The sequence below is a fragment of the Cygnus olor genome, chromosome 19 (assembly GCF_009769625.2).
Source record: "Cygnus olor isolate bCygOlo1 chromosome 19, bCygOlo1.pri.v2, whole genome shotgun sequence".
Classification (NCBI taxonomy): Eukaryota; Metazoa; Chordata; class Aves; order Anseriformes; family Anatidae; genus Cygnus; species Cygnus olor.
This window is the reverse complement of record NC_049187.1, coordinates 6,162,470-6,182,774: the sequence shown is the minus strand read 5'-3', so window position 1 is coordinate 6,182,774 and position 20,305 is coordinate 6,162,470. Positions and strand designations below refer to the sequence as shown.

The window sequence follows — 20,305 nt, the reverse complement described above, 5'->3', positions numbered from 1 at the left end:
CCATCTCCCATGTGCTTGCTCTCTAACCACCCCCAGAAGCGAGGCAGCACTCACCTATCTTTCACAGACAGGTCACTGGAGGCAGACAGAGATGAAGCCCCCGCGTCCCTCTGCTTCCTCAGAGCACCAGGGCTGGCGATCAGGTGTTCAGGCACCTGAACCTTGCTCCAAGGGGTAAGGAACCAACCCTAAAATCCCAGAACCCTGGAGCCCTGCCTGCTGCCCCCCTTTGCCACATCCTGGCCAGCTGAGATTGCTCCCCTAGGTTTCATGCCCTGCTCTGGGTTGTCTCAGAGGAGCAGCTCGTGCTGCTCGCAGAACCAAATCCTGCCTTTGCTGCTGTTGGCACTTACTCCATCAGTTGCTTTGAAGATTAGGGCCAGAGCCTTCCGTTGGCTTCGGAAGCTGATGGGGAGCCAGTGGAGCAGCTTGAGCTCACTGTGGCCTGGCCCTTTGGGGAGCTGGGTGGTCGTGCCCTGCACCAGCTGGTCCCACCACCACGATGTTTCTGCTCAGCTTCGGCTACAAGGCAGCAGAAGAGAAGGCGGCAGCATTTCTGGAAATGATTATTGTCTTGTCTTCACAGCTAGCGCAGGGACAAGCGAGACCTGGATGCTCCAACCCTCCCCTCCTAGACCAAGGCTGCACACTGACAGCAGAAGGCAGGGTGTCACCAGTGGCTTCTCCAGCCTGTCCTCAGCAAGACCCAGCTGCTCATACCCACATCCCACGGCAGCAGCATCTCTAGTGGTGGGGCCAGCCGGGAACGAGCACTGCCCGGCATCTCCCCCTCCTCGCACCCCATCCCCAGGCTGCCCAACTTGGGGACGACGGGCAGCAGCAAGAGCAAGGTGTCCTGGGGGTAAGGAGGTGGGAGGAAGGCTGGGAGCATGAACAGCCCCGATGGGAGCCCAGAGTGGGAACGTGCAGGCACGTTTTGTGTTTCTCTCTGGGTTTTTCACTGGACCAGTTCCACGCCCACAGTCTTAGGTTCTGCACACCCACAAACACGCGCACAAAGGGACCATCTCTGCTCCGATCAGTACAGTTTCAGCACAGATTACTGTCTGTGGAGTCCTGCACACAGAGCTCAGACAAAAGCTCCGTCCCCCTGACCACGTCCCCTCCCTGGCTCTCCCAGCTGGGAGCCGTGTATCGGCACAGCCGGATTGCACCCGCACCCAACCCCGCACCCTTTGCCCAAATTCCCCCAGCCCTTTTGCAGACTGCCAACTCAAAGGACGCTACGGGAGGAGGCACACAGACCACAAGAAACTACAGCTCCTCTCCCCACTCAGGCTGAATCCCCAAACGAGGGAGGAGATCCACGCATGACAAACTTGCTTCCAAAGCATCTCCCTGCGCCAGGGCACAGGGGCAGCGAGGCACTCGGTGCCGCCAAGTGACATGCATCGAGGGAACATGTAGCACAGCCACAGCCACTCTATTAATTTAAGTTAATTTCCTGCAGTTCTGTCTTAGTTTTCCAGCAGATTCAGGACTTAAAGGTTAAAGCGTAACCTTGTCTCAGTAGCTTGCTATTCGCTCCATGCAAATGTCTACCTACAGCCTGGTAATTACATGCATTTCCAAAGAGCCAATCCGCCGTCAGCCTGACAGATACTGATCTTCCCGTTTTATTTTTAGCTCTGTGCTTCCCCCTCTAGATGCAAAAAAAAATTCTGTTTGTTCCATCTTTGCTGCAGCCTCTTTTTTCCCCGGCTCACCAGCAAGCTCCTGCCTCCGCTGGGCTGGAGCCGGCAGTGGCACGGGGCAGTGGGGGGCACCCAGTGGGACACCTCCACGGGTCCCCACGCAGGGTGAAAGCGTGTGGTGGTCGGCTCCTTTTGGGCCACCGAGGGAATTTGTCTCCTCTGGCAGAGGAGAGCTTTTAAATCAGAAACTCAAGCGAGACATAAGGAGCTGCAGCCCCCTTGGTGAGCGCGCGTGCCTGCGCCATGCAGGGGTGCTGGGCGCTTTCTCTTTGGGACATCACCAGCACACACACACACATGCAGCCAGGTCCCAGCAGAGAGAAAAAGGGCCAAATCTGGCAAAATCCAGCCACGTGCTCCTGGCTCTGCAAGCCCAGGATCTGTTTGCCACGCAGGGCCACCCAGAGAGAGGAGGCAATGCTGGGAGCGGGGGCAGCGGAGGCAGGTCAGCCACATGCAGGCAAGGCTCAGTTGATGCTTCCAGCCCCTAAAATGGGCACACGTGAGATTAAATGTGTGCGGTGCTGCTGAAGCCAACACGCTGCCCACCTCCATGAGTTGCCCTGGTGGCTGTGGGGAAGAGGCGAGGAGCGCAAACCACTAGAAATGTGTATCCCTCAGCAGTTTGTCCCAATCTGGCCGCCCACTGCCAGAGAGAAGCCCAAAAAGCTGTCTGTAAATCATGAGACTTGGAAGAAACGGGGTCAGGTTCTTCTTATTTGCCTTTCCTTCTGGAAAGTCTTGGAGTGGGGATGGGTTGGGCTTTGAGGGGTGAGGTCTGCACGCCTCCCTTTCTCTCCCAAATGCATATTTTACACTTAAACCAGAACAGACTCACACAAACTTTAGTCACACGATGGAGAAAAAAAGACACCGAGCCTCACAAGCAGCGTGGTAGGGAAGGGCTGGCTGTCGGCACCACGGCACAGAGGCCAAACTTACCATGGGCAATGCTGGCACATGGGGCACAGCTCTGGGACATTAGGGGAGTAGGGGAGAGCAGTGCGCAGGGCACAGAAAGGAAACCTGGATGCAGGGAAGGTATGTATTAAAATGCATGACATAAACATCTGAAGAGGAAGGAAAACAGGAGCAGGGATGGGGTGAAACAGAAGGAAAGTCTGGGAGAGGTGTCTAACCCCTACCAGACTCCAGTAAGAGCCAACAGAGCTGGGGCTGATGCCTCTCTCCAACACCACCGACACCTCCCTGGTGCTCAGCCCTGCGTCAGCAGCAGCCCCCACCACGCGGGAAGTCATAATTACATCTCGTTCCTGCAAGGAAAGGATTGCTAATCTCTTTACTCCTGCAAGGATCCTCCCAGTCACAATGGCACAAAAATCCAGGAGTTATCCCCGCACGGTATTACATTTCCAGGGCAGTCTCCTCTGAGATCCTGTACAAATAAAGCACGCGACGCTGGAAGATGCCTGTCCGGTGGCCTTCAAACATTTCCAACAGGTGGCTTTCGGCAGCTGGTGGGAACAATGCCTTTACAGAGCTCCACAGCCCCAGTTTTCCCCTCCCATACCCACAACCTAAAGGCCAGTCTGACCCACCATCGGGGAACAGAAGCCACCCCGCAGCTGCATGAGACCGCAGGAAGGCAGAGCGGAGCGCAGGGAGCAGAACGCACCCGTCCCCATGGCAGGAGAGCCAAGGAACAGAAATTCAGCTATTTACTTAACAGCCCACAAGCTCAGAATTGAGCTCAGATCCCAAATCCCCATCCTTCTGCGGAGAAATAGATAAATGAATATGCTTCATGTTGAGGGGGGGGGTTAGGGAACTCCCGGGGAGCTCTGCCACCCGCAACACCTCTCCAAACCCCACACCATGGCCGAGCTCTGCGTGAACCGATTCCTCCAATGCCAACAAGTTCAGCCAAAGGAATTCAGGGCAAGCAACGAGAAAAGGCTGGTGCAAAACTACCCCTTCACCACGCTCCTGCAAAACATCTTTAAATCTGAGAGCTTTGCATAATCGTGTTTTAAACAATTCAAACCTGGCACTGCCAGCGTTTCGTTTGCGAGTCGCTTTCTTGCTGCTGGCTCATTTGTTTTTTTAACCGCTATTCAGCCTCCATCCTCCTTTGTGCAATTCAATCACGTCGCTCCCACCTTAGCTTGAAATTTTAAAGGCTGGGCACCCCCAAGCCTCTTCCCTTGCATTTGTACCCTTATTTTACAGAGAACAGGGACAGCTTCTGCCACTCGCTACCTAACCAAGGCGAGCTTTGGTTGTTCACCACGTCCTGGACAGCCCCTGCAAAACAGCCAGCAGAATCTGGGGCCTTAACTCTTTGAACCTCTCCTCCCACACTCACCCCTCAGGCTCTGTGTCATCCCAGTGCCTTTCTCCAAATCCCTTCCCAGTGGGTTTCCACCTGAATGTCATTGCAGCGCCCAGGCTTGGGCACTGGGAAACAGCGCTGTGAGCGCAAGCTGGAGAGGAAGAAGGAGGGTTGTGTCTCCAGGGCTGTCTGACACGTGGCCTCAGCATCTGTTGCCCCAAAAATATCAAAAGGCAGACCTTGCTTTTACACAAGACATGCACAACAGAGGGTTTGAGCTTCTCTGCAACCATAGCTGGCTTCAGAGCTGGATCCCCACCAACGCCGTATTGACCAGTGCTTACGCTGTGCTCTCCAGCCACGTGTGCTGTTCGTCCCAAGTCTTCTGGCTCCTCAGCTCTTCTCCAAGAAGCTTTCCTTCTGGATCTCTCTTGCCTTTATACTCACTTGCCATTTTCCAGGTCACATAGCTATTTCTGCCCTCTTACAGCTAACCTGCCCAGGTTTTCTCTCTCTGCCTTTCCTCCTTGGTATTTTCAGCTTCTATCTGCATATCTGCATCTAATGAACACATTCACCAGCATTTGGGAGAGGGCTGGAAACAGTGATATGGACTACACTGAGCAAAGCCCCACGCTGGAGGATGGCGTGCTGGACACCCACGAGGTGCTCCCTGTCCCTCAGCCTCCTCCTGCTCACCTGCACCTTTCACCTCCAGCACCTCCCTGCAACGTTTTCACATTGAAATCGCAGCGAGATGGCCGGAGGCACTGGGAAAAACTTGCTGTGGGGTGTTACATCCATGGAGTTCCCTTGGGCTGCCGAGACCCACAAAAAAGCCCTCGTGCTTGCCATGATGTGCTCTTCCAGCAGCCCTGGAGCACTGTTTCAGGCACCGTGGAAGCAAACATTTAACTTCAGGTGCATTGCCAGGAGCCATCTGAGCACAACGTCTCCCCTGCGCCTGCTCTGCACCTTCACAAGAGACTCGCACCGACAGGACATATGGAAATCGCCCAGACCAACCCATTTTTCTCCCTCCATCTCGCCTTGCCCCGTGCTTTCCTCTCGCTGCCACAACCCCGGCAAGGTGCACATGGCAGCCCCGCAGCAGGGACATCCCCACCTGCCACCACAGCCTCCCAGCGCCGCGTCCAGGGAGCCCACGGAAATTTCCCCCCCGACTTCCCCAGCCCTGGCTTCGTTCCACCATTCCTCTCGGCCTGCCTGTTGCCTCGTGGGCTGCTTTTCTATTTTGGAGCCCCTGATTGTATCTGACAAGGTCTCCTAATTGTCTCCACTGATTTTACCAGAGACTGATTTTAAAAGCAGCTCAGTAACTTCGTCACTTCGGTATCGTTGCTTGAATTCAGCTCCCTCATTTATTAATGGGTCTACTTCTGCTCTTTCTCCCCTGATATGTTTGCAAAATCCCGTTTTATATCTCTTAACCCCTTTGGCTAACATTAACAAGCAAAAACTCAGTAATATTTGATATTATATGTGTATAAATAAAAGCAGGAAAAGATCTTATTCACTCCTGTTATAGCAGCTAAAGCGGGCCTAGGGCTCTGGAATAGCAGTTTTACTGCATACGTTAAATATCTCCATTACTTTATTAATGTGCAGAATGTTGGAATTTTATCGGATAGTTTGGTTATTTACCTTATAAAGCAACACAGGCATCACAAACCACAAAAAGAGGGTATTTAGTACCTCCTCCTTAAGTCTGCTTCGCTACAAACCGAGTCAAGGCAAGGCTGCGCAACCCAAACCCCACGTGCTATAAATGATCTGGCTTTCTTTTCCAGGAGATGGGGAGGAAGGGAAAGAGGGGAGAACAGCAGTTATCCTGGCAGCAACACCACCGCGAATTTTTGCTCACGAAGATTTTGTATGGGCAATTTGCAAAGAGCAACCCGAGCCTGGTTGTACGGTCATGACAACCGCCGCCAAGTGTGAAGCGCCTCTCATCTGCCAGAAGGAGGTCCTGGGGTACCAGCTTCGACAGCCTGCACCAGCACTGGCACGAGAGAGAGAGAAACAAAAACAACCCAAAACCCAACACAAAAGCAGGTTCCAAGAAAGATTTTTCCATCTTCCATGTCTTTGTTGACTTCCCAGCTATGGTTCAAGTGATGCGCTAAATGTCAGTAACGTTGGAATAGTCGGACCCACACAGCATAGTGACCAAGAAACACTTCCAAAAGTCCTAGAAAGACTTTTAAAAGGACTAAAATAAACTGGATAAGTCAAGTCAGCCCTGATGAAAGAGGCCAGCCTCCTAACTGCAGGCTGGACTTGTATTTATCGTCCTTTAAATCACTGCCTCCAGGATTCCCCAACCTGGGCACCCGGAGACCTGGTGTGGCTCCCTGCAGGCAGAAGCTGACCAGAGAAACTCAGGCAATCGCTGGAAAGAGCTGCTGGAGGTTCCTGTCCAAGTTCTCAGCTTTGCAGCTGCCTTGGGAACCTCAGACTGGGGTGCAAAGGCACATGAGACCAGCTTAGGGAGTGCCTTTTGGAGCTGTGAGATATCTGTGCTAGATGCCCCAAGAAGACATTCACAGCACTTGCCTTTTCGATGTAAAGCTGGGGTAGAACCACTGATACCAAAGAAAGAGAAAAAATGCCGAGAAAACAAAAATGGGCGTCTGGGGCTCAACATCACTCTTGATTTCCCCCAGTCCAACCAGTACTGGTCCCCCCAGGGGGGGCAAAGAGACAGGAGCATGGCTGGCATGAGGTGGCACAAACCCCTGGGGCCGTGGTGCAGGGGAGGAAGGATGCTCAGACGCCACCTCTACCAAGCACATCATGGATGAGCAGGAAAGGAGCCGGGAGGCACAGCTACAGGTTGAAACCCCCAGGTCACCCCCCAGCAGGGCTGAGGTGACAGGGGACAAAGAGCATCCCCAGTTTCACCCCTGCAAACACGTCCCACCTTCTTTTTGGGGGGGTGCAGAAACCGCAGCAGCCCGGATCCCTCCCCTTCCCCATCGTCCTCAGCCACGCTCCCTTTTTTTCAAAAGCATAAAACTTCCCCCACTACCCACCTATTTTTAAACCCAGCCGAGCCCGAGCAGGGGCCGGGATCCTTTTTTTCCCTGGGGGCTGTGGCTGCAGGCGAGGCGGGGAGGCAGGAGCACCTGCAGCCACCACCCCGCAGCCGCGCGCGGGGCTCTGGCGGAGCAGAGCGAGGGCGGGAGAGCGGGCTCCCCTTGCAAAGTCTGTCCTGTGCTGTCTAATAACACAAGGTGTCATTGTATACCCAAATCAGTGCCTGGAGCTTTATTTATAACAACTGAAACACAAAACCCAGCAGGCCAGAGACAGCGAAGGGAGTGAGAGAGCAGAGAGGGCAGGGGAGCAGCTGGGCGAAATCTCCCCATTTTGCAGGATTCGCCCGGAGGTTTTAAAGCTGGATCGAGGCTGGGGGGGCTGCGGGGGGGCCATGGGAGGAGGAAAGAGAGATGAAAGGGAGGGAAGAGCATGCTCGCAGAGCATCAGTGCCTCCCTGGCCGCGGCAGGGTGACAGCGCTGTCACCACGACACGGAGCCACAGGGGTGCTTCGCTCGCAGCCCCCCGCCAGCTGGCAAAGGGAGGGGGGGACAAGCTCCAGCTCCCCTGGGACTCTCTGGCTTTTACAGCTACGCTTCTTTAAAGGCCATTTGGGGGCTTTTCAGCCGTCCCCTCATCCCAGGAAGAGCTTTGCAGCTCAGCAGCCGGCTCCAGCAGACTCCCTCTCTCACTGGAACAGGCTCTGCACCCGCTGCCTCTGCAACCTTGGCAGGAGCCACCCGAAAGGGACTCGCCCAGCCCAGCAGGCAGCAGCCCCGGCACGCTGCCTCGGGCACACCTCCGACCAGACCCGACTCCTGCGAGCGGCTCAGCGCCCTGAACTCTTGCTGAACTCAGCAGAGGCGTCTCGGCACCGAAAGGTCCCAACCCTGCACTTACAGCATCGGGAGATGCGCTCTCCTCGGGTGGGTCCAGATGTTATCAGCACTGCCGCCACCCCCGGCGGCTCCTTCGGCTGCTCCCTTGCGCCCGAGGCTCCTGCTGCTGGTGGAACATCTCTCGTGCTCTCCTCCATGGCTCCTGGGCAAAGCCTGGCAGCTTCCCCTAAAGCCCCTTTCCCCAAGGAGCTGAAAGGAGGATGCTGCCAGCCCTTGTACCGAAGCGGCTCAGGTGGGAGCATTCGTGTCCCATTCTTCTGAGCCGGGGTGGAGGTGGGAGGCAGCGGCAGGAGGGAGAGAGCAAACAGCTGGAGGGGAGAAAGGGGAAGGTAACCTCTCGAGGAGGTACCCAGGGATGCCGTTTGGTGCTCACCTCCCCTGCAGACAGATATTTAAATCGCCAGGTGCAAAAGCCACTGAAAGTTCAGGCTGAGTCACGGCTCCCAGGTTTGACCCATTACCAGGTACGAGGATGGACCCGTCGGGAGAGGAGGCTGAATGAGGCTGGGTCCTCTCCTCTGGGGTCTCTCCTGCACCCAGGGCCCCTTGGGTCCCCTTTGGGCCAGCTTTGGTTCTGCTGGAGGCAGTGGGATCCCAACTGTGCTCCCTGCAACCAAAACCCAGCCAAACTACAACAGTGAATTCATAATCAGCAAGGGAAACTGCTCCCACCAACTCGACCAAGGACTTAAACTCTCCCTCTCCTCCCACTCTGCCCCGGTGTTGGTGTCAGATGTTTTCTCGCTCTCCATCTGATAAGGGAACACAAAGCAGCACCAAACCCGCACTTGCAGAACTCCTGCCCAGGAAATGTGCGGCTAAGTGCTGTGAAATCAATGTGCCTGGGATCAGACGTTCCCCGTGTAGTGAAACAAGCGTGCCGTCAAATCTGCCTCCGCCTTTAGCCACGCTGCCGCAAAAAGGAGAGGCAAAAACGCCCAGCTTGTCGCGTTTCCCCACCTTGGTGCTGGAGATCCCGGTCCCCACAAATACACAGGTTGCGGGGCCCGGCCAAAATCCTTCCCCGAGGGCTTCGGGAACACGGCAGCAGGAGGAACGGCGAGGTCAGGGCTCCGCAGAGCTCTACACACGTGGGCGAGGTGCAAAGCGTGACCACGAGGGCTCAGAAAACACGGGGTATTGCCCAACGAGCTGCAGCACGCAGGAACTAGAGGACACGGGTGGTCCTGGCTGCATGGTCTCATCGAGGTGAAAACGGGAGCTAAAGTGGGGAACAGCAGGACCTCAGGAAACTCAGGTCTGCCCGGCACCTTCAGGGTAAGCGAGACGTCAGTCCTGCATTGAGTCAAGAGGGTGAAAGTTGGCTCCCCTCAGCCCACACGCGGGCTGGAGGCACTGTCACCGGTTACTCCAGAACAGGCCTCAGAAAACCCAAACCTCACTGGAAAGTTCCGGCAGGTTAATGCAGAAGGGTTTGTCCTATACAGTAGGAGGGCAGAATTTTTTCTTGTAAGGTCCCTGTGGACAGGAAAACATCTCTCCTCCCCCTCTCTGAGCTCACCATCCCAGTCTCATGTCCCGCTAGAGCAAACCACTGGACAGATCCCTCCTGCTTACACCTTTTGCAAGCAGCAAAGAGGCTTTGGCTCCGTGCTGCCCTCCTGGGAAGGCTGAGGATGAGCAAAACGGGAACGGTCCCCCCCGTGCTGGTTTATTGTCACAAACCCATTGACAGTACACATTTTGGGGAGAATATCCAAGGGGAAAGCCTCAGCAAGCAAAACCTTACAGCAGAGCATCCGCACGCTGGACGGAGAGCAGCAGCATCGCAGTGTCACCCTGACACACGCAACCTGAAGCCGTGGCCAGGTAGGAAGCTGCAAATTTCCATCAAGCAATGGCCAAGCTTCACGGAGCATCCAGCAGAGGAGGACAACCTGTTGTTTGAACACATGCTCAAGGAGATCTCCTTAGAGAAGGGTAGCAGGTCTCGCACATGAAACAGCACGCTCCCAGTCTGATCCAGAGGTTTCAGCTAGCCTGCAAATATCCGATATTATTTCTCACCTGCTGATGGGTCCTGACTGTGGGAGGGTTACACAGTCGGCCACAGACGGCCCTACAGGCTGCAACAAGGGCTCCCCGACGGGGCAGCTTCTCCCTCCCCAGCCACCCTGCCTGCACCGCCCTCGCTCCGGGCTGCCCACCTCCTCCCGCTCTGCCTCCAGAGCTCTGAAACAGTAATAAAAAAAAAAGCCCCAAGCTGAACTTTGAGGCCAAAACAGGGTTTGAAATGCAGGGGAAGGGGGGTGGCGAGGGAAGGAATCCGAGTTGCATCACTTGGAAATACCCGAGTGCTGCAGAGATGTATGTACATGTTCAGCTTCCTACTGCTTCTTCAGGAAACTGCTGGGGAACAGCGAAGCGACACCAGAAAGAGCCCAGTGACATTTGCCTACAGCAAGTAAAAACAGCCTTGAAATGAACACAAACTGGCCCATGTGCAAAATGTTCCCCTCCTTGGAGCTAGGCGCTTTGGGGTTTGGCTCTCCAGGCAGACAAGTGGGGCAGGAGAGGTTTGAAATAAAAACCAGCCAAGAACTTTCGTCCTTTGACCGGACTCAAAACCAATCCAGAGATTTTAAGAACACGGACTGAAACTGCCTTTCATTTCCTTCAGCAGAATCGACCACGATGCCTTCACGACAAGGAAAATAAATCGGAGGGGAAAGCCTTATTTCCAGTAAAAGTTTCGTTCCTTCAGAAGCCCAGGCTGCCTTCCAAGCAGCTCTCCTGCAGGCAGAGCTGCAGCCAGCCCCGAGAGGCTGCTCCCGCTGCCACCCACGCAGGCGCGCTGAAACCCGGGGAGAGCACGTGGATGGTGCTGCAGGCGTGATCCTGCTGGTGAGATGCGACGTGGCTCTGGAGAGGCCAGCCTGGATGTTTGGTGCTTGGTAAGGCCACACAACTCACAGGGACCACGCTGGGTCCGGCTCAGCCATTTGATGTGCTGGGCTAGAGCAGACCTGGCACTTCTCTCCTGGCTTCAGTTGAGCAAAAAGCTTTGCTCTGCTGCAAAAGGCTTTGCCCTGCTAACCCTCCAGGGTCTCCCTCCTGCAAGCTAGAAGGGAGCAAAAGGGAAATATGACAACCGTGGGCTTGATGCTCCAGTTCCAAAGCCACCACAAGCCACCGATGCAGCCTGGAGCATCCCGGCTCGATGCCTGCAGCCCCAGGAAGGGGGCTCCTGGCCGAGGCCGGTCCCTCTCCCCGCAGCATCCCCAGCCCCTGCCCCCACCCCACGGCCCCTGGCCATGCGCCCAGCCGCTCCCCCTGCCCAGCTGCACACCAGGGTTGGTGCAGCGAGGAGGCCAGGTGGCTCCGGTGCGTGCCAAGCGGCTCCGTCTCACCTGCAGGGACTTGTCGAGGGGGGGCCGCGTCTCTGCCCTTTCTTGTCTGGCTTTAATCTGCCTGGGGAGAAGGGAGAAAAAAGGAGCGGGGAAGGGTAAACACAGCTTAGGCAGCTGCAAGTCCCGGCAACTGAAGGGCTGAGCAGGTGATTCAGAGCGGGGGGCCTACAGACACCCCGTGCCTCCCACCGACGGCTCCGGTGACAGCAGCAGCCTGGGAGGTGCTGGGGGGAGCGAGACAGATGCTGGGGCTGCAGCATCCATCGCTGGTCCAGCAAAGGCAGGACCTGGGGTAAAGTATTGCCTCTCTCTCTGTTTTACCACCTCCTTTCAAAGTCTGGTCCCACCCAAAGGATGCAGGACCCCAGATGAGCAAGCAATGCAGAGCATCAGTGTGTGTGACCCCCCCTCAGACACTTCTACAGCATCGTGCCTACAGAAACACGGCTGCACCAACTGCCCCAGCCCACAGCTTCCTCAGCATCGCCCTGCTCTGTAGGACCTCTGCAAGCCGTCCGCAAGCCCTTCAGCTCCGCAGCTTCGCCACCGACGCATCCTGACATCAGCAGCTCCCGCACCCTGGGCAGAGAGAGGAGCCCAGGCTCAACCAGGCGGAGGCTCATTTCCATCTTTGCTTCCTTCAGCCTTCCCACAACATGAAGAAAATCCCAGTTACATGCATTAAAAAAAAAAAAATGCCCCAAAAGGGGGCTGAAGACTTCTGGTACACGAACATATGACTTTTCACAGTGGCTCCGTACGCAGCCCTGTCACAGACGTGATGCAACCTGACGCGGCTCCTCCCGTGTCCTTTGGGACGCAGGAAAACCCACAACAGAGCTGAGCCCTGCTGAGCCCAGCCTAGGGCTTCACATGGGCGCCTGTGCATGGTGGGAAGGCTCAGGACCAAGGGCGTTTGGTCTTCATCCAGCCACAGAGACAGATGCTGCCATGGCTCGGGAGAGGAGGGAGCCTTTTCCAACGCAACCAAACCACTGAAGCCGCAGCCTGAACGTTGCCCAAGCCCTGGTACCCAGCCCAGACGAGCAGGCAGGGATGCTGGGGCTGACCCAACCTCACTGGTGAAGGACGGGACAGGAACACAAGCAGCGATGGGTGAACACAGGGCAGGCAAGAAGAAAGGGCCAGACGGGCAGGGACGGGCAGCGACTGCCTCAAAACTAGGGCACGGCTCCGGAGAAGCCAGGAGACATCTCCCCGGGCACCACCCACGCAGGATGAGGGAGAGGAGCCAGGCTGGCCCCATGCGTGACAGCCACCCCACGCTACCCACAGCGGCCCCGCAGGCAGGGCTGGGCAGGCAGCACGAGCCCCGAGCCCTGGTGCAAAGCCAGGAGAGCCGCCGGGCTCCCACCCACGCTCCATCCCGCCTCCTCTGCTTCCTCCCGGGGGCACGGGGTTACCGACGGCTGGGTGAGGCTTCTTGTCCTTGCAGAGACTTTTTGGCTGCTCGGTGGCTCTGGGGACAGCCAGGACCTCGCAGATCCCCTGCCCCTGCCTGCCTGGACCCTGCTGTCTGTGCAGGGCACGGCTGCACCCAGCGCACCCCGACACCTGCCCCAGCCTCGGCCCCGGGGAGACGGGCGAGCCAGTCGGACCGGGCGAGGAGCCGGCCTCGCCTGGGAAGCACGGGGAGACCAGTGCTCCCAGTTACCTCCCCAGCAGGTCAGGACGAGGGCCCTTCATCTCCCAAGCCTTTGCCCTAGTTATTTTCATTCCTGTCCCCACACCCTGCCCGTCGCAGCGGGGATCAGGATGCCTATTACGGCACACCGAGGCGCTGCCCTGTCTGCAGGGAGCACAGGGGAGGTGAAGTGGCCGAGCCAGAAGGAAAGAAAGGGCTCTGCAGGGCCAGCCTCCGAGGCTGAACCCAATACCAGGCACATTTGGGGTGAATTTGGGGCAGGGCAGATGAGAGGATGGGGCGGGAGGGTCCCAACTGCAGATGCTGACACCAAGCTGGGTTGGTGCCCACGCATGCAGGCAGCTCGATGCTGCCACATCCATGCTGGTGTCTGAGGCTGTGATGCGCAAAAACACCCCCCAAAAAGCCACATCAATTCCTAATTGGCACCTCCTGGTGCCCCGAGTGGCACCTGCGTACGGTGAGGGCTAAACATGCCTCAAACTTTTAACCTAACCAACACCAGAGGGGAAAAATAGGTCTGAGGATGAAACCTGCGTGTAGGGAAGGACAAATCAGACTGAAAAACCCTAAAAGAATGAAATAAGAAGAAAAGAGGGTGGGGAAAAGACAAATGTGGGTAGGAACAGTCAGGCTCTGGCAGCAGCTAAAACTTCCATGTGTTTAGATCCCTGATTCGCCGGCCAGAGATGCTACAACAAATGTCACCTTCACGCCAGCACCAGAACTGCAATTTTCTCATCATCCCTTTTTTTTTTTTTTTTTTTTTCCCCCCACACACCCTTTTTATTCCTTTCTGAAGCCTGTTCGGAGGCTAACCTGTTGGGGGCAACCCCGGTACCCTGCACGAGCTGAGTTTTCCTCCTCGGCTTCCCCTCCCCTCTTTGTCCTGCTCCGCCGCTCCCGCACGCACCGGCTCCCTGTCAAGTTTCTGGCGGATCCGGAGGGAGACGCGGGTCCTGCCAGCCCCAGCATCCAGCCAAATGCTCTTCCCCGGGCGCTGCAGTAACCATAGAAACTGCAGCCAACGCGCAGGCTCCGCTGGAGGGGCCCGACGCGATGCTCAGCCACATGCACGGGCAGGTAGGGAACCAAACCAGCCAGGGCTCCACCAAAACCGCCTCCAAAACCGTGCCCGGGCCGGCCAACGCGCCGGGAGGAGGCTGACGGTGGAGGCTGAGCTCCCCGGCGTCTCCCCAGGCGGCCCCCGAGGCTCGGGGTGACGGCAGGAGGTTTTTCGGCTGCAGGCTGAGCGCTGCTGGCTGGTGGCGGAGCTGACGGTGCATTTTATGGGGAGATGGGAGAGGTAAATCGGGAGGATTCTGGTGCTGAGCTGTGCCTCCGTCTGCCCCGCGCTGTGGCTGCAGGCGAGGTGGGGACCCAGGGCTCCTGCCAGCCCGAGAAGTGATCGGCCATTAATCCTCCGGTCCTTTTTGCACCGCAGATATAACCGGGCCAAATCCTATCCCCGGCTGTGCTGGGGAGACGCACGCACCTCCAAGGGCGAGATTTGGAGCAGCACAGCTCATTAAGGAGCTGATCCAACACTGCGCTCGTTTACACCCCTCCCGACGCAGCTACAACCCGCGTTTAAGCAGCACGACTCCGGGCAGGCTCCGACCGAGACCACCTCTTCAAACACCTCACATTGAGCCCTGAAATCCCCATGCACACATGGAAAAGGCACAATTTTTGGACGTGCTGGGCACAGCAGGTGCTCAGTGTGTACCAGAGCCAGGCAGCCCCCGTCTCCGTGGCCGGAGAGCGGCTCGGAGGGAGCAAGGAAGGGGGAACGCTGCCTGCAGGCACCCACGTGCACCCCTGGGTGGGAGGCAGCTCTGATGGCCAGAGAGGAGCCTAGGATCAGTGACTGGGATGGCACACAGACATAGGCACACACGTAAAATGGGGACGGCCTGGTGCCACCAGCTGTTGAGCGCATCTCTTGTCCCCATCACTCCAGCACTGGCACCAGCAGGGCTCCCATTTTGCAGGGAAGCGTAAGGACCTACAGGAAATTAGGGGGGATAAAAATACCAACGCTTCTGCCTTTTTAAACACACGCAAAAAAAAAACATAAGTTCATACAACTGCCCGGCCCCCTCCTTCATTTCCTCCCACCCACCCCCCAGCTCCAGGCCACAAATACCCCACGAAAACCCCACGCGCAAACAGGCCGCGGCCTCTGCATAAAGAAGCCCAGCCTCCGAAGGAGCCACCCGGCTCCTATTTTGGGCTGTGACTCCGCCGGGGTGGAACAAGCGAGCTCAGCTGTCCTCCCCGTCCGCAGCCCGCAGCCGGCCTGGCCGAGCCGAGCCCCCGGCTCCAGCCCTCAATGGCCCCATTGTTCGGGGCCGGGAGCTGCGCTGCGGGGCGGCCCCTCTGGCTCCCCGACATCCGGCAGGGCACGGGGCTCCAGCAGGGCACCCAGCACCCTGCAGACCCCCCCAGAAGAAGGAGAGGAGGGGGCTGCGCCCCAGCACACTCGGGGTCCCCTCCCTCCCCATGGATGATGTGGGGCGAGACGGCCTTTTCTCCACGGGAAGGATTTTTTTGGGGGAAAGGGTGGGAGTACAGCAAAATGGGACATTTGGGAGTTGAGGTCTCCTCTCCCACCCCAAAGATGCGGTGTAAAATCTCGCTTCTTCCCCGGCTGGCTGCCCTTGGCTTGCTTCTTTCTGCCAAACCGGGGGGGTGAAAGCACTTCCCCGGGCAGCTCCCGTCCCACAAAGCATCCCCCAAGTGCTCTGAGAGATGGCCGGACACGCACGCAATCCCTCCGAGACACCCGGAACGGGTCCCTGCCCAGGCTGGCGTCAAGACGGACACACTCGAGCGGATCCCAGATCGGCAGGAGATCCGGCACCCAGGGAGGTGCTCGGGGACGGGCCGGCCCTCCCGCGGCTCGGCACCCTGCCAGCCGCGCTCTGCCGAAAATCAGAGCCCTCGAGCTACGGCGTTGAGCAGCTCCAGCACCCTCCGCCCAGGCGGCGGCTTCAAGGGCTCTGCTCGACACGCAGCCACCTCCACCAGGGGCTGAAATTTTCCGAGAGGTCAGCGTCAATGTTTCTTTTTTTTTTTTTTTTAAACTCCCAGGAGTTTCCCGGTGAAAGATGCAAGGGAAGGGTTGAAACAATCCCTTCCTTGCGCAGCGCGAGTGAAGCATCCTCAGCCAGCTTCAAACACCATCCGAGGAAAAAATATATATATATATTAAAGAGAACAAAGAAACCCCAAAAGCAGCCCAACCTCCCCTAAACCACTGTTCTTTATGGGCCGGAAGGGGGGTGAAAATGCCTCGGGAGCAGCAGCGGGGCATCGCTCCCAACACCAACACGAGACGCTGGCGGCTATAATGGGCCGCATCCTGCACCGTGTCGCACCCTGCGCCTGCTGCACGTCATGGTGCAGCATGCCACCCGGGGCTGCTCGCACCGATTTAGCCGGAGGTGGGTTCCCTGCACAACCCCAGCACGCCCCACGTGCCCGCAGCCAGCCCCATGTGCAGCGGTGCCACCGCGTGCCGGCGGAGCTGGCAGGTGCTGCCTATCGACACGAGACGTGCCTCCTTTCTGCACAGCTCGTTTCTCTCTCCTGAATGAGAATAGCTCTCCTGGCAGCGGCGGTAGCCCACGCGCAGGAACAGCTTGCTGCTTGCACTCGAAGCAGGGAAGCAGCACCCGGTGCAGGCGAGCCCCACTCCGCTCGCTGCTGCCGACGGCGTTATTGGGGTTTTAGCGACTGCTGCCCTGGTGCGAGGCTGTGCCGACCCGAGCGGGGATCGGCGAAACAAAGTCCTCGGGGTTTTCTTTGGATTTTCCCTCGAACACACGCACACAGGCGCCGATGGGGGCGGGGAGGCCCAGGCTGTGCTGATTTATTGGAGGAGATACAACTTCAAACCCGCTCCCCCCCCCCCCAGCAAGTCTGCAGCTTTTCGTATGTAGCGTGAGCACTTCTCGTGCTATCCACACAGATTGCCTCCTGCGCCTCGATCCCAAACGAAGAAAGCAGCCAAACAGTCCCCAAACCAGCCACAGCCAACACGTGGCTCCCAAAACAAGGGGGAGAGGCAGCATGAGCCTCTTCCTCCCAGCATGTCCCCAGACCAAATTCGGGGGAGAAGACAACCCATCACCCCAATGCACTGAGGGTCACGCAGTTTCACCCTCCTCCCATGCTCTTCTCGCCCCCAGTGTCCGTTCCCCTCTTTGGGAGAGTCTCTTTGATAGATTAAAAGAAAAAGCCAAGCACAAACCTAACTGGACCATCTCCAGCTTTCCTTGCAGGATTTCTCTCCTATGGCCTGACCCCTCCCTGTGCCACACAGGCTCTTCTGCATCATTCCCGAAGGTCATTTGGCAATCGGTTCCTTCCCGTCTTGACCTCTTGCATCTTTTATTCTGCCACTCACCCCGTCTCAGCTCGCACAGGAGGATCTAGCAGAACAGCCAGGTGCTTGCTCAAGACCTGGAAGAGCCCCGTGATGGGCCTTGCAAGCTCAGGAGGTGCTTCTGTGGAGCAGGTTTTGTGGCTATTCTCCCTAAATTGCTGCAGGAGACAGCAGCAGCAGAGCCCACTGTTGCTGCAGCCCCTCTGCTCACCCTTTCCACTGTAAGCTCTGGGTGCTCCGGACATCCCAGCAGGGCTTTGCTTGCTATTGCTGAACCCAAACACCCAGGGAACCGAGCTTTAGCAGCAGAGAGCCCCATGATGCTATTTGTGTGCCTTCTTCGAGTGGTTTCACCCAAAGAGCCTGCAAGCGATGTCACATCCAGCAGCAAGGCGCTGCGAGAGCCCCGTGCCAGATCCCTGCGCTGATAGCTCCAAAAGATGATTCACCAGAGAGATATTCAACCCAGGGTCTCCCCGTCCAAAGGGAATACCCAGGGATCTGATCTCCCAGGCACTATATTTTACTCATCGTTTAACACTGGCAAAACACTTGATAGGACCCAGGGGGATTTCTGCATCTGCTAACCCGCTGCCTCTCCTCTCTGTTCCTCTCCAAGTTTTCATTGTTGCCTCGGATTTGACTCCAGTCAGCTTCCCTTAAGGTATGAGGCTGATAGGATCACACCATGTCTCCCCAGAAGTTGTAAACCTACTGACCCACTTCCAGCCCAGCTTTTTGGGGCAGGCAGAGACCTCAGGCAGCGCTCCTGCAGCCACGGGGCACGATGGTGGGCCAGGCTGGGGAGCAAACCACTTAGACATCACTCTGCACACAGAGAGAGACACTACGACTTCCCCTAGCCACAGGGAAAGAAAACAAAACAAGCTTTGGGATTGGAGCTCATGGTTTAAAACCCAGCTGCTAAACAAAGGCAGGGGAGTTGGGCATTGCAGGCTCCAGCCCCTGCGAAGCAACACGTCCAACGTCGTTCATCTACAAGGCCAGAAGCGAGGTGAGACCTGAGGTGTCACTTCAGGCACCTCCAGCCTGCCGGTCTGTGCCTCAAAGCAGCAGCCCTGGCCCCAGATATTTACTGGAGGGGCTGTTTTGGGACCAGCCACGCTGCAGCAGCCGCTGCTCCCCCAGCAGAGAGCCCACGACCCGACAGCGATCCCCGCAGACCCACGGTGTGCCTGCCCCCAGCGCTGCTCACCACCAGCCACAGCTGCCAAATGACAAAAAAAAAAAAAGCCCAAGGACCCCAGCACTAATGAGCCATGGGTAAAGAGCGGGAGAGATCAAGGACGCTGCAAACACCTCGTGGTCCTGCAAGACCAGGGCAAAATCCCCTGGTGATCGGGCCCCATGCTACAGAGCAGGGCTCCTGCCAGCACAGCCAGACCCAGGATCAGAGAACTCAAACCTCGTAGGCAGCAGCCCCCCGAAAGAGGCATCCTGGAGCTGCAGCATCCCCGAGGAGCATCAGCACTGCCTTCCCTTTACAGCACGCCTCTTGCTGTGCCCAATCTCCCCGTTTAGAAGACAGCAGAAAAAACAACTTCAGGTGCCAGCTTGCTACACCAAGGGCTGCAATGAAAAAAAAAAAATCATGAAGAAAACCTACAGAAGCCTTCAAACAAAGGATTCAAGTTCACCCCAGCCAATTGCTCCCCCTCTGTATCTCCTCCACCCCTCCTGCACACCAGCCCGTGCGGGCAGCCCTGCATTAGCCCTTAGCCACAGGAGCAAGGTAGGAGAGGGTCACAGACCCCCACCACATCCCCCGGCCCGGAGGGAGGGTGTCTGACCCCCACCACATCCCGGACACCCAACCACCCTACACCAGCCCATTACTGGACGTCCCGTTTCATTAGGAACGAGCCGTCAGCGCGCCGGCTCACGCAGCCTCCCCAGCTGGCTGCCCAATTTGCGCTGCCTGCCCCAACTCGGGGCCGCGAATCTGTGCCAGGCGACCTGAGGTTGTTATCTGATTAGCCCGTTTGATATCGCGGCGCCTGGTTCAGTACCCATCGAAATCAAAGGCCCCTTGATCTCATCGGGGCCCGGCTCCCTCCAGCCGAGCACAACCACCCCATCGTCACCAGGCGCTCCGGCAGCCCAGGCCTCTGCTGCATAATTAGAGGGCACAACGCGGGGTTTAACCCAACGCACCAACGCGTTTTTTTTTTCCTTAACAATGGTGAATAATTTCTCCTCGCTTTGGACTTCCATCCCCGAGGGAGTTAAGCACCGTTAAAAGCTTCCCTAACCGCTCGCATCTGAGGATCTCAAAGCACCGCGGAGACACCGGGGAGTTGTGTCGGTGGCTCTCCCAGGAGAGTTTGAGCAGTGTTTAATACGAGGCAGAAAGGGAAGCACCAGGAGATTGAATTGGGTCTATCCCAAAACGTTCCTGGGCCCAATCATCACCTCACTCTCACTGCAGACACAAGTCAGAAGTTACTACCTCGAGCCGGAGAGAGAGCAGGAACCTGGCCCCGTTGCACGCAAGCTGCAATTTGAGATGCTATTTATTTTTCTTCTGCTCATTCAGGAGCAGAGCTGCCCATGTTAGCAGACACGTCAGTGCTTGGCTCCTCGGGACCCGGGCTAAAGGACAACACAGCGAAGGGAAGCGCAAACCGGAGGCTGCTCCGCGCTGTGTAAACGAGTCAAGGAGCAATTCTGGGAACCTGATGTATTCCGGAGCCAAAGGGGACATGGGATCCCTGCCCTTCCACCCCAGGAGACTGGGTTCCCAGTTTAGAACCTTACAAAACACATCTGAAGCAGCAGGAAGACAACCGCAAGGATCTAGTTATTGCTGAGCCTTGGAGCCTGCCTGATCCCAGAACATCATAGGGTGGGTGACAATAAAAGTGGGGCTCAGAGCTCCCCTCCAAC

General features: G+C 57.1%; 1 protein-coding gene across 2 annotated transcripts in view; it reads right to left on the bottom strand.

Moving 5' to 3' along the window:
- Positions 1-20,305, bottom strand: part of LOC121057266 — a 109,173-nt gene that overhangs the window by 71,848 nt on the left and 17,020 nt on the right. The window contains exons 1-3 of one of the 2 annotated variants that reach the window (XM_040531134.1): positions 13,919-15,084; positions 11,340-11,400; positions 7,970-11,050 (exon numbers count right to left, since the gene is read on the bottom strand). The gene's annotated coding sequence lies outside the window, so the exon portion shown is untranslated. Of the gene's footprint in view, positions 1-7,969; positions 11,051-11,339; positions 11,401-13,918; positions 15,085-20,305 lie in introns of those variants that run through there. The other variant, XM_040531133.1, reaches the window with a different exon arrangement.